This window comes from Rhinoderma darwinii, chromosome 2 (genome assembly GCF_050947455.1).
Source record: "Rhinoderma darwinii isolate aRhiDar2 chromosome 2, aRhiDar2.hap1, whole genome shotgun sequence".
NCBI lineage: Eukaryota > Metazoa > Chordata > Amphibia > Anura > Rhinodermatidae > Rhinoderma > Rhinoderma darwinii.
Window position 1 is genome coordinate 286,398,065 of NC_134688.1, and position 12,722 is coordinate 286,410,786.

Here is a 12,722-nt window from a genome sequence, read left to right on the forward strand (position 1 = left end):
CCTACCAATCCCTTCACCCCCACCTTTAGGAAAAGACACGTGACACCGAGGTTGGATGTGAAATGGCCACAGCAGCCGTTTTATTAATTTCACAGTTTAAAACAAATTAAATCCGAAACATTCGGATAACTAATTAGGAATCCACCAGAGAATTCCTCCTAATAATTCACATGACCCAACATGGGTCAGAATCATAAATAACAATTTAACGTTAACATTAGACCGAGCAGGGGCAGTCCTTGAAGCCATTTTAGATATTCCTTTTTTACACACCTCGAGTTAGCCATCTGCAAACCACTAATTACCTCCAGCCGTAAACCAGCTCGGAGGCACCGCTCACCTCTGCAGATGGCTCCAACCACCAGAAGTCCACTTCAAGGGGATAACACCCGATGAAGCCTTCAAGTGCTATACCGACCACTAGAAGTCCACTTCAAAGGGATAACACCCGATGAAGCCTTCGAGTGATATACCTTCCACCAGAAGACCACTTCAAAGGGATAACACCCGATGAAGTCTTCAACCATGTACCTTTTTTGGGGGACGCATACCCCCGATGCGACCCCCCCACCAATTTTGTACTGACTGGCCTCAAGGACTCCCCCCGCCAGCTGCCATGACACCAGGACCTACTCCGAATGAAAAGAAAAAAAAAAAAAACATGTTAAATAAGCACACAATAAAATTGCCACACTCATAAACAGACTTAATAAAGACCACAAGAGATAACACCAAATGGGCGGGAGGGTGGGAGCTTACTGGGTGAGTGGTTACTTCTCCCGCTGCTTCCGGCTCACTGCCGAAAAACAGCGGGAAGCTCCGTAATGGCCCCCTAACTCCTCCCTGTCCCTCCTCCACCTCTAACTTTCCCTACAAAGTTAACCATTTCCCTCCTAGGGCTGTCATGGAGGCTTCCCTCCTAAGCCCTGCAGGCTGCGTCCAGCCTCGTCTTGACCTGCCTAAGTAGAGTCGTGTGTTAGTGCACCTTCCCTTATCCCTACCAATCCCTTCACCCCCACCTTTAGGAAAAAGACACGTGACACCGAGGTTGGATGTGAAATGGCCACAGCAGCCGTTTTATTAATTTCACAGTTTAAAACAAATTAAATCCGAAACATTCGGATAACTAATTAGGAATCCACCAGAGAATTCCTCCTAATAATTCACATGACCCAACATGGGTCAGAATCATAAATAACAATTTAACGTTAACATTAGACCGAGCAGGGGCAGTCCTTGAAGCCATTTTAGATATTCCTTTTTTACACACCTCGAGTTAGCCATCTGCAAACCACTAATTACCTCCAGCTGTAAACCAGCTCGGAGGCACCGCTCACCTCTGCAGATGGCTCCAACCACCAGAAGTCCACTTCAAGGGGATAACACCCGATGAAGCCTTCAAGTGCTATACCGACCACTAGAAGTCCACTTCAAAGGGATAACACCCGATGAAGCCTTCGAGTGATATACCTTCCACCAGAAGACCACTTCAAAGGGATAACACCCGATGAAGTCTTCAACCATGTACCTTTTTTGGGGGACGCATACCCCCGATGCGACCCCCCCACCAATTTTGTACTGACTGGCCTCAAGGACTCCCCCCGCCACAGCGAAACAAGCCTTGACCACCTTAAGCCTGTGAGTTCCGCCACACCACCACCGCCCTTTCAATTCCTTCTGCTATTGCCAAGCTCCACAGATCAATCCCAACCTCGGTCAAATGAACCCCATCGCTCCTCCAGTAGTTCCCCACTCCTGACTCCAAGTCCCTGTGCCGAACGCAAATGCCCCCGTTTTTGGCTACAAATCGGGACACCGCGCGATTAACCTTAATGCGAGCCTTATTGACTCTTTCCACTGACCTAGCCAGCCGCCAATGTTTTCTTGGGACAATGTCCGACCACACAATTACCAACCTGGGATAAGAAACCCACAAACACAACATATCGTGTTTAATATCCCGCACCAACTCACGAAAAGGGCGGACTCCCAAATCGTTCCCCCCCACGTGCAAGACCAAGATCTCCGGGACCCTATCAAGCCGGGCATATGTCTGGAATTCTGCTAACACCCTACTCCACGACATACCTCTAAATCCCAGCCAATGCAAAACCGCATCCTGTCGCGGAATGCGCAACTGGCGACCGTCCGGGCGGACGTCCGCCCTCAAAGCACCCCAATGCACGTAAGAGTGGCCCAGCAACCACACCAAACACGGAGGCGGATCTGAAACGGAAAAGCAAGTTAAATACCACCACACAAAACATTCTTATAAGTGCAAACAGCAAAACTCATAACAGATGGGGGCGGACATAAGACCTAAATCTGTTGGACTCCCAACGACCGATGCGCCGCACCCCCTCATCATCCAACCCCCAGCGCCCTGCTTCCGTTGCTGCGCCAATCCTGAAGGAATGAGATGAGTACGCGTCCGCCGCGACACCGACCGCCGCCAAACATTTTTTGAATACAGCTCTAAATTGAAATCTAGACAAAAATAACCCGTCCTCGTGACATAGCAATGGCAACTCCGGAGACCCCACTTGTGGCTTAAAACCCTGCCTGCACGCCACCGGGCACATAGCCGAACCCGGGAGAGCGAACAACACTATCAGCTTCCCCTTTCCTAATTGGTCAGTTTTCGACCGACGCAACCATACCTCCAGCCGATCTGTATAAAGGCTCACGTCTCTCAGTCTCAACCCCCCAGCTTGCTTGGTACTCGGCGAAACCAACTCGCCGATTCTAAATGCCCCAAAGAACGCCAAAGAAAAAGCTAACCGAAACAACCTCATCTCGTCCGAAGAACGACAGACCGATGCCAATGATCCGCCCAAAGAGCTCAGCAGAGAAAACGACACAGGCCTTCTACGATCCGCCTCGACCCTACCTCGGCGCAAACCCTTCAAAGCCTGCCCCACTAAGAATTCCTTAGACACATCCCTAAAGCCCCGTAACTTGAAACCAAACGCCACCGCCGACATGAAACGGTTAACCTTTGCCAATGAAAACCCCGCCTCCCAGGCGTCCCCTAACCAGTACAAAAGTGCCACCAACCTGTCTCTATCCGTGTTGACGTCACCTAACTCTCTTACCCACTCCTCCCACTGCCTCCAACAAGCAGAATAAGCACTCCACGTTGAGCGCGCCAAAGACCTTTCCACCAATCGTTCTACGGGACCGAGACCAGATCCCAAAGATGTTCCGGGCAGACCAAGCCGAGACGTTCCGCTCCCGGTGCCAATTGCCGAAACCGGGCCCACTGCGAGCGAGAAAGAGCATCAGCGATACAATTCCGTACCCCCGGCACGTGCACCGCCACCACCCACGCGTTCAATGACAAGCACACCAACACTAAATGTCGCAACAACTGAATTACCGGAGGAGAGGACGCCGTGATGTTGTTAATGGCCAGCACCACCCCCATGTTGTCGCAGTAAAAACGAACCTTCTTATCCCTGAGCCTGTCCCCCCAGATGGTCGCCGCAACCACGATGGGGAACAGCTCGAGCAGGGCCAGATTCCGCGTGAGTCCACTGGACACCCAGCTAGCCGGCCATTGACCCGCGCACCACGGACCCCCCCCCATAAGCTCCAAAACCGCCCGCTCCAGCTGCATCCGTAAAAATATTCAAATCGCTCGTATCCTGCGCTGGAGCCATCCATAGCGACCGACCGTTATACTGGCCCAAGAAGTCATCCCATACCTGCAAATCAGCCCGATGCTCCTCCTTGAGCCGTACGAAGTGATGTGCCGCACGCACTCCCGCCGTAGCCGCCGCCAACCGTCTACCAAACACCCTCCCCATTGGCATAATCCGGCAGGCGAAATTCAACTTCCCCAGCAACGACTGAATCTCCCGCAGCGTAATTTTCTTTAACTTGCAAGCCCGACGTACCTCCTGACTCAAAGCCCCCAACTTATCCATCGGAAGACGACACTCCATAGCCACCGAATCTATCTCAATTCCCAAAAAACAAATCGTCGTTACCGGGCCCTCAGTCTTTTCTGGCGCCAAAGGGATCCCAAAATCCCTCGCAACCTTCTGCAGTGCATGAAGCAGATTACCACAAACCGGCAAACCTCCCGGGCCGACGCACAAGAAATCGTCTAAGTAATGTATCAACGAATCGACCCCGGCTACACCCTTCGTCACCCACTCCACGAAGCTACTAAAAGCCTCGAAGTACGCGCAAGAAAGGGAACACCCCATCGGAAGGCACCGATCCACGTAAAAAGCCCCATTCCAAAAACAACCCAACAGCCGTTGGCTTTCTGGATGAACAGGCAACAACCTGAACGCCGCCTCGATGTCGGTTTTTGCGAGCAGCGCGCCTGGACCCGCAGCACGAACTAACCCCACCGCTTTATCGAATGAGGTATACACTACGGAGCACAACTCATGATCAATCCCGTCATTTACCGACGAACCCTTGGGAAACGATAAGTGCTGAATCAACCGGAATTTTTGGGGCTCGCGCTTTGGAACAATACCCAATGGGGACACAACTAAATCTTTTATTGGCGGATCAATAAAAGGCCCCGCCATGCGGCCTAACGAAACTTCTTTAAACAACTTTTTCTACACGACCTCAGCATGCAAGTAGGCCGATTTAAGGTTCCTCCGCGTAACCGGGACCTCATAAGGAGGCGGAGGAATAATAAAACCCACACTAAACCCTTCGTAAAGCAACTTCGCCGCAGCCCTATCCGGATACTCATTTAGATAGGGGGCCATCCTTTCCACCCTCACCGGTGACAACCCCTTGACCAGCCGAGGAGGACTGGTTCCCTGACCTCTTTTTCCGCATACATTTTGCCGCCCCATGGGATGCACCATTACACTCCGAACACACGTGCTTGAACTTGCACGTGGCCCCGAACTTACACTGGCCATCGTTGAATTGCCAGCAGAATCCCAACTTTGCCCCACCGCCCTGTCCGACCTGACTGGACTGGCCCCCTTGGCCAACGCTCCCGGGAAAGGGCTGCCTAACCGGAGCCGTGACCCTTAACCAGAGAGCAATATCCTTCTGGTCCCACTGAATCGCCGGCCGAACCGCTTTACGCTGACGGAATTGCTCATCGTATCTGAGCCAAGCCTGCCCCCCGTACACCCGATGAGCCTCTCCAATGGCGTCAAAATAACAAAACAACGCCGAACAATTTTCCGGCGCCTTTTCCCCTATTACACTGGCTAAGATGGCGAACGCCTGCGACCAATTAACGAACGTCTGCGGGATAAGCCTATACCGCCGACGCTCCTCCTCGTCCTTCTTGCTCTCATCCCGCTTGCTCCTATCCAAATTGAATTTAGCAAGCGGCAGAAGAGAAAAAATCTCAACGTATTCGTCCTTCCAAATACGCTCACGCACCTCCTGCTTTAAGTGCGCCCCCAACGGACCTTCAAAGCAAACATATACCTCCCCGCGAGCACGATCATCAATACGCACCCGATCGCCGTCTTTTTGGGCCTCGGTCTGTACCGACACCGCGACCGCCTCCGTAGCCGCCATTACGGGGCGCGCCTGTAACAACCCCACTTCCCTGGGGCCTTCCCAAACTACCGCCGGGGACACCTCCGTAACTACTGGCGCCGCCGCCCTATCTAGACGCCCGACCAGCTCCCGCAAGCAACCCACCAAGTCCGCTAGAGCCGCGCCGTCGCGCCCGCCCACGCCACTACCGGCCACCGATCCGACGCTAGCAGCCCCCCTGCCGACACCCGACATAAAAATCGCTGGATACGACAAAGATGGAGTTATGCACTCACCGGGCTGCACAGGCGCTGTGTTCCCGTCAGCCGGACCATCCTGCCCTCGCCGATACACGTCCAGTTCACCGTCTTCAAGCTCCTCTCTCGCCGACGACTGGCCATCCCACCGACATCTCCGAACCGGGGATGATGACGCGCTGGCAGATGGGCCGGCAACCTGCCGCCCGACCGCTGGGATCCAAACTTCCGAACGGACCTGTTGCCTCGACGACGCTGCAGGTCTAGGCGTCCGTCTCGACGATCCTGATGAAGCCTGCCCCCTGGCCGGAGCATCACCAGGCGGGGCGGCCGTAGCTAGTCTTCCCGATCTTGCATCTGATGGGGGGGGGTGACAGGGAGCCCGGCCTGCGACTCCCTGAGAACCGCCGGACCCCGTCGCGGCCTGGGATTCCTGCCAGGACGCAGGGCCTGGGAAGGGACGGTCCTCCCAGCTGCCTGGCCTGCAGCGTCCATATTAGGGCTCCCCCTGCGACGCCGTGTCCGCGGGACCACCTCAGGGCTGAGGCGTTCTGGAGGTCGGGACCGCCGGGAGCTACGGGCAGACCCGGCCTGAGTCACCGTCGCCCCCGGCGACGCTCTCTGCCTCCTCTGAGCAGGAGCGGGTGTTGTAAACTCCCCCCCCGCCGCCATATTACTGCCAGGAAGGGGGCCGGGGGAGGGGAGCCTGTCCCCCACTTCAACAGACCTCATATGCCGTGCCTGACGTGGCGAATCGGCGTCGGGGATCATAGTAAGTGCAGCCACGGTCTCCTCCAACCAACCGGGACCGTGGTGCACAGCAGCGGCACGCAGCCGCGCCAGCATATCAGCCTCAGACATTACGTAACAGAGCGGGGCAACGGGAGCTTACTGGGTGAGTGGTTACTTCTCCCGCTGCTTCCGGCTCACTGCCGAAAAACAGCGGGAAGCTCCGTAACGGCCCCCTAACTCCTCCCTGTCCCTCCTCCACCTCTAACTTTCCCTACAAAGTTAACCCTTTCCCTCCTAGGGCTGTCATGGAGGCTTCCCTCCTAAGCCCTGCAGGCTGCGTCCAGCCTCGTCTTTCTAATCTGTTGGCCATTAAATCGGCTTGGTTCATAGTCTCTGGATCCCTGCTCATTACTCCTATTATATATTATATGTAAAGTTACTACTGTGCATATCCCACCAATGACTTTTTGTCACACTTAACCTGAAGACAAATCTATAACTACTTTACATCAGGCTGTAAATCAATGAGATTATGAGGCTTGTTTGTATCTCTTTATCGTGTAGGGCTTCCACAGCTGCCTCGTGGCTGAGGGGTTTCGGGATTCCCCGTTTGCTGTAATTATCTATTCTGCTGCTCCCTTTAGGGATGACTGGCGTATGTTTATTGCTCAGTTCCCCTGGTGCACAAGGAAGGTGTTGTGTGAAAAATCTTATAGGAACACCCCGCAGGAGCAGAGATTGCATCAGAAACTAGGAGACATATGTTGTCTGTTTATATTAATTACAAGTTAGCTGTACAGAAAAACCATAGAAGTATAGGGTGTAAAAGGAGCTTTATGAATAGTGCTGTAGGGTCCACTTATATCAAGATATAGGAGTGATATGGAGCGTTTATATGGCCAAAAAATGTAGAGTAAGCGGGTATTAAGAAAACCAAAAAAAGCCGTAGGGTTGCTGTATGAAAATATAGTATGACAGGAGATAAGGTAGTGATAAAGACGAATATAAGGAGAAACGAAAAGGAGACCAATCCAGGGACAAAGTGGAGTGCTGAACTATTTCTGTAACTACCGGAGGAACATGCCCTTTATACACTCTCCCCTGGTGAACCCCGTTCTGGAGATAGTTGCACGTCCCAGGGTCTATGAGACATTTATGGTGTATACCCAACCTGGATATGCCATAAATGTCTGAGGTGGGAATACCCCTTTAGGTGATTGTATAAAGGAACAGAAGTGTTATAGCTAATATATAATATGAGACACCATTTACTGTTCCGTTTTGTAGATCATTATTTATCTTGTGAATTTCTAGAGATATGTCCTGTCTTGAATATTCTGCATGAGTAAGAGTTAATAATCTTAGCCTGTCTGCTGGGTCTTAGGTCTTAGGCCTTTAGCTGAACCTTATCTCTTTAAGCTGTCCAAGCAGTGAAGGCTGTTAACTGGCGGTGTTGTGTTGTCATGGCAACTAGGCCCATTGACAAGATGGTGGCAGCCAGGACAGGGACTGTGATGGGAAAGTGACAGTCTGTAGAGCTAGCTTTGCATATGTCAGCTTGGTTGATCTTATAGTTTGACGCCCTTTGTAACCATTTGTGGAAGTTTGACTTATCATTTAAAAGAGTAACCCTTTATAGATCAAGTCAGGGACCAAACTCAAGCATTTTAAAGGATTAAGACGCTTGACATTTACTTTATATTATAGGAGGTATCTGGTGGCTCGCATAAATGACTTGTAAGTTCTGAGGTTAGATTCCAGTATGAAATTTAAAAGAGTTGTGATAGTAAAATCATTATTAAAATCAACAAAGTTAAATATCCGTGTACAAGTCACCTTTGTACATCTCTTTGAATATTTACATAGACTTCGTAACGGAAATGTGAAATGTTCAATTATTAGGGTTACCGCATTCACTAATCTATAATATAAAATAGATTAACCCCTTAATGACCAGCCTATTTTAGACCTTAATGACCAGGCTATTTTTTGTTTTCTCATAGTCGCACTCCAAGAGCTATAACTCTTTTATTTTTGCGTTGACATAGCTGTATAAGGTCTTGTTTTTTGCGAAACAAGTTGTATTTTTTAATAGCACCATTTTGAGGTACATATTATTTATTGATTAACTTTTATTAACTTTTTTTGGGGGGATAGAAAAAAATCTGACATTTTGCCACTCTTTTTTGCGTCCTAAATCTACGCCGTTTACCGTGTGGTATAAATAACACAATAAGTTTATTCAGCGGATTGTTACGATTGCAATGATACCAAATTTGGATCGTTTTTGTATGTTTTACTACTTTTACACAGTAAAAACGCTTTTTTTTCAAAATTATTTGATTTTGTGTCTCCATATTTGAAGAGCCGTAACGTTTTTATGAGGGAAGTTGTATGAGGGCTTTTTTTTGCGGGAAGAGTTTTTATTGGTACCATTTTGGAGTAGATGCGACTTTTTGATCACTTTTTAATCACATTTTTTTAAAGTCAGGATTCACAGAAAACAGCAATTTTTCCGTCGTTTTTTATTTAATTTTTTACGGCGTTCACCGTGCGGGTTAAGTAATGTAATAGCTTTATAGTCGGGGTCGTTACGGACGCGGCGATACCAAATATGTGTAACTTTTTAACTTTATTTTGGTTTTTTAATACTAAAGCAGTTTGTAAGGGGAAAAAGTGGGTTTTTCATTTTTGTTTGAATTTTTTTTTTAATGAACTTTATTAAACTTTTTTTTAACTTTTTTACTAGTCCCACTAGGGGACTTCACTATGCGATCCTCCGATCGCTATTATAATACACTGCAATACTTTTGTATTGCAGTGTATTATGCCTGTCCGTTTAAAACGGACAGGCATCTGCTGGGTCATGCCTGCGGCATGATCTAGCAGGCAGTCGGTCCATGCAGACTTGGGGGCCTTTATTAGGCCCCCGGCTGCCATCGCAGACATAGACACTCGGCGATTTTATCGCCGGGTGTCGGTGGGAGAGAGAGGCAGCTCCCTCCATCTCTCCAAAACCACTCAGATGCGGTGCTCGCTATTGAGCACCGCATCTGCGGGGTTAAACGGGTGAGATCGATACTTATATCGATCTCACCCGGCAGAGCAGGGACGCCCCCAGCCCTCAGCTTCCTCTGGCAGCTGAGAGCAGGGAGATTTGACAGTTCCCTGCTCTGTTTACTTATTCCGATGCCGCAACGTAAAAAGTCTATGGCATCGGAATAAGGCCCGTTAGTGACCGACGTAAAAAGACTATGGGCCGGTCACTAACGGGTTAATAGAAGCCTGTCAGAAAGACGATATACTGCAATACAATACATTGGTATTGCAGTGTATCGTGCAAGCAATCCAACGATCGCTTGTTGAAGTCCCCTTGGGGGACTAATAAAAAAAAGTAAAAATTAGTCAAAAAAAGTTTTTTTTATGTAAAGAAAAAATTTAAAAGTTCCAAAAAATCCCTTTTACCAACTTCCCCCTAGAGCATAGTAAAAAAAATAAACATAATTGGTATTGCCGCATCCGTAAAAGTCTTAACTATTATAATATATCATTATTTAAACTGCACGGTTTACACCGTAAAAAAAAAAATTGTAAATGCCATAATCGCTATTTTTTGGTCACCTCACCTGCCACAAAAATGGATTACAAAGTGATCAAAATGTTGTATGAACTCCAAAATTGTATCATTAAAATCTACAGCTTATCCCGCAAATAATAAGCACTCATACAATTTAATTGACAGAAAAATAAAAAAGTTATGGCTCTCAGAATTTGGTGACACAAAATAAATTTAATTTTTTTACAAGGTTTTTCCTTATAAAAGTAGTAAAACATAGAAAAAACTATATATATATTTGGTATCGCCGTAATCGTTTTGACCCACAGAATAAAGTTAACATGTTGTTTTAATTGTACAGTGAATTCTGTAAAAACGAAAAGCAAAAAAAACAACGGAGGAATCGCTGTTTTTTTCATTTTCTACCACACAAATAATTTTTTCCCATTTCCTATTACATTATATGGCACAATAAATGGTGCTACGAAAAACTACAACTCGTCCCGCAAAAATCAAGACCTCATAGGACTATATCGATGGATACAATAAAAAAGTTATGGCTTTTGGAAAGTGGGGAGGGAAAAACGAAAATTCAAATCTAAAAGTTGTTTACGACGGGAAGGGGTTAAAAAAGTCTCGTAAACACTTCGTAAAAAGAAGCTGATTTTTCTCATTACCCATTAACACTTAAAAAAATGCTTCTAAATACTCTTCACAAACAATTTGAAAATCAGCTCCAAAAATACCTGGATTCAGGGGCTATTTTCTCATAAAATCAGCCTCGTATTTTTCAGCCTAAATATATGCTTGTGTGAACATGGCCTAATGTTACCTCAGACTATATAGTCATCAGAGTGAAATAGAAATGGCTTTGCAATAACCAGATTAGTGTGCATATTAATTGTTTCTGGAAAAAACATACCTGACAAAACTGAATCCCTGCAGGACACCTTCAAGTCACCTGCCAGACAACATTTCTTGGGAGTAGGGAAATCTTGTAACCTTTAACAGTACTTACATTATTTATCGTCACCTGGCCTGATTTTATGCAAGTTGGTTGAATAATTTTGTCTCCAATAATGGTACATACTTGCTATTTTATATCTTAGGGCCCTGCACACGGGTCTGCGGATTTCAGTGCCAGCTATGTGAATGAGAGTTGAACAAATCTTCATCCACATGGTACTGAACATTTTCGGCACAGAAATGGATAGCATGCTCATTCAGTTCTGGATGTTCACTGCGGATTTCATCCTGTTCAATGTAGAAGGAGTGAAATCTGCACTAAAATCTGCACCAAAATCCACACGTAGCATATGCGGTTTTTGCTGCAGATTTGCTATGAAAAAAGAAAAAAACACCACTGAATCTAAGGCCTCATTTACACGAACGTAATATACGCGCGTGCGACGCGCGTGCTTTGCACGCATGTCGTACGCACCTATATTAGTCAATGGGGCAGTTTAGACGATGCGTGAATTGCGCTCAGTGCGTGTGCGCAGAAAAAAACTCACGACATGTTCTATAATCGTGCGTTTTTCGCGCACTCACGCACCCATTGAAGTCAATGGGTGCGTGAAAACCACGCATGCCGCACGGAAGCACTTCCGTGCGAACTGCGTGATTCGCGCAAGAGCTGTCAAACTCTTGAATGTAAACAGAAAAGCACCACGTGCTTTTCTGTTTACAAACATCCAAACGGAGTGTCAAATTCGAGATGAGCGCACCGAACTTTACCGGGTTCGGCCAAACTCGTTTTGACCGAAACCGGTAAAAAATGTTCGGGTACGCGACGTCAGGAGACAGTCACTGTCCACGGTGCTGAAAGCGTTAAACTGGTTCAGCACCATGGACAGTGACTTCCGCTCCGAAAATCCATGAACCTGTAAAAAAAAAAAGACGTTCTGACTTACCGATAACTCCGGTCCGACCTCCCGAGATGACAGTAAAGTCCAAGTGACAGCTGCAGCCAATCACAGGCCAAGCACAGGCTGCAGCCAATCACAGGCTGCAGCGGTCTCATGGACTGCGGCGTCATCCTGGGAGGTGGGGCCGGATGACAAGAGAGGGACGCGTCACCAAGGCAACGGCCGGGAGCCCGGACTGGGGGAAGCAGGAAGTTCTTGGTAAGTATGAAAGTCTTTTTTTATTCACAGGTTGGTGTATATTGTGTTCGGCATTCACTGTCGAGGGTGCTGAAAGAGTTACTGCCGATCAGTTAGCTCTTTCAGCACCTTGGACAGTGACGGGCGTCGACTAGCCTCATCTCTATGATGGCGGCTGCGCGAAAATCACGCAGCCGCGCATCATACACGGATGACACACGGACCTGCCAAGTGCCTTTTGCGCGCGCAAAACGCAGCGTTTTTTGCGCGCGCAAAACGCACACGCTCGTGTAAATGAGGCCTAAAAGTGACAATAATTCACTATAGACAGTAGAGTAACACCCTTACCTAAAGAAAAACGCTGCAAAAAACGTGCAACTTTTCTCACCACTCACCAGTTCTGAAAAGTGACATGAAAAGTTGGCGGAGTTTACTTGGAGTGGGCATGGTCCTCTGAGGTTTATTTCCAAACTCAATTACAATAATATAAAGGGGTGTAGGCTTGAGGTTAACCAATGAGAGGCAATGTGACAATATTTCAAATTCAGTCAATTACAGACACACGATACATTCCAAATGCAATATTATAATTCT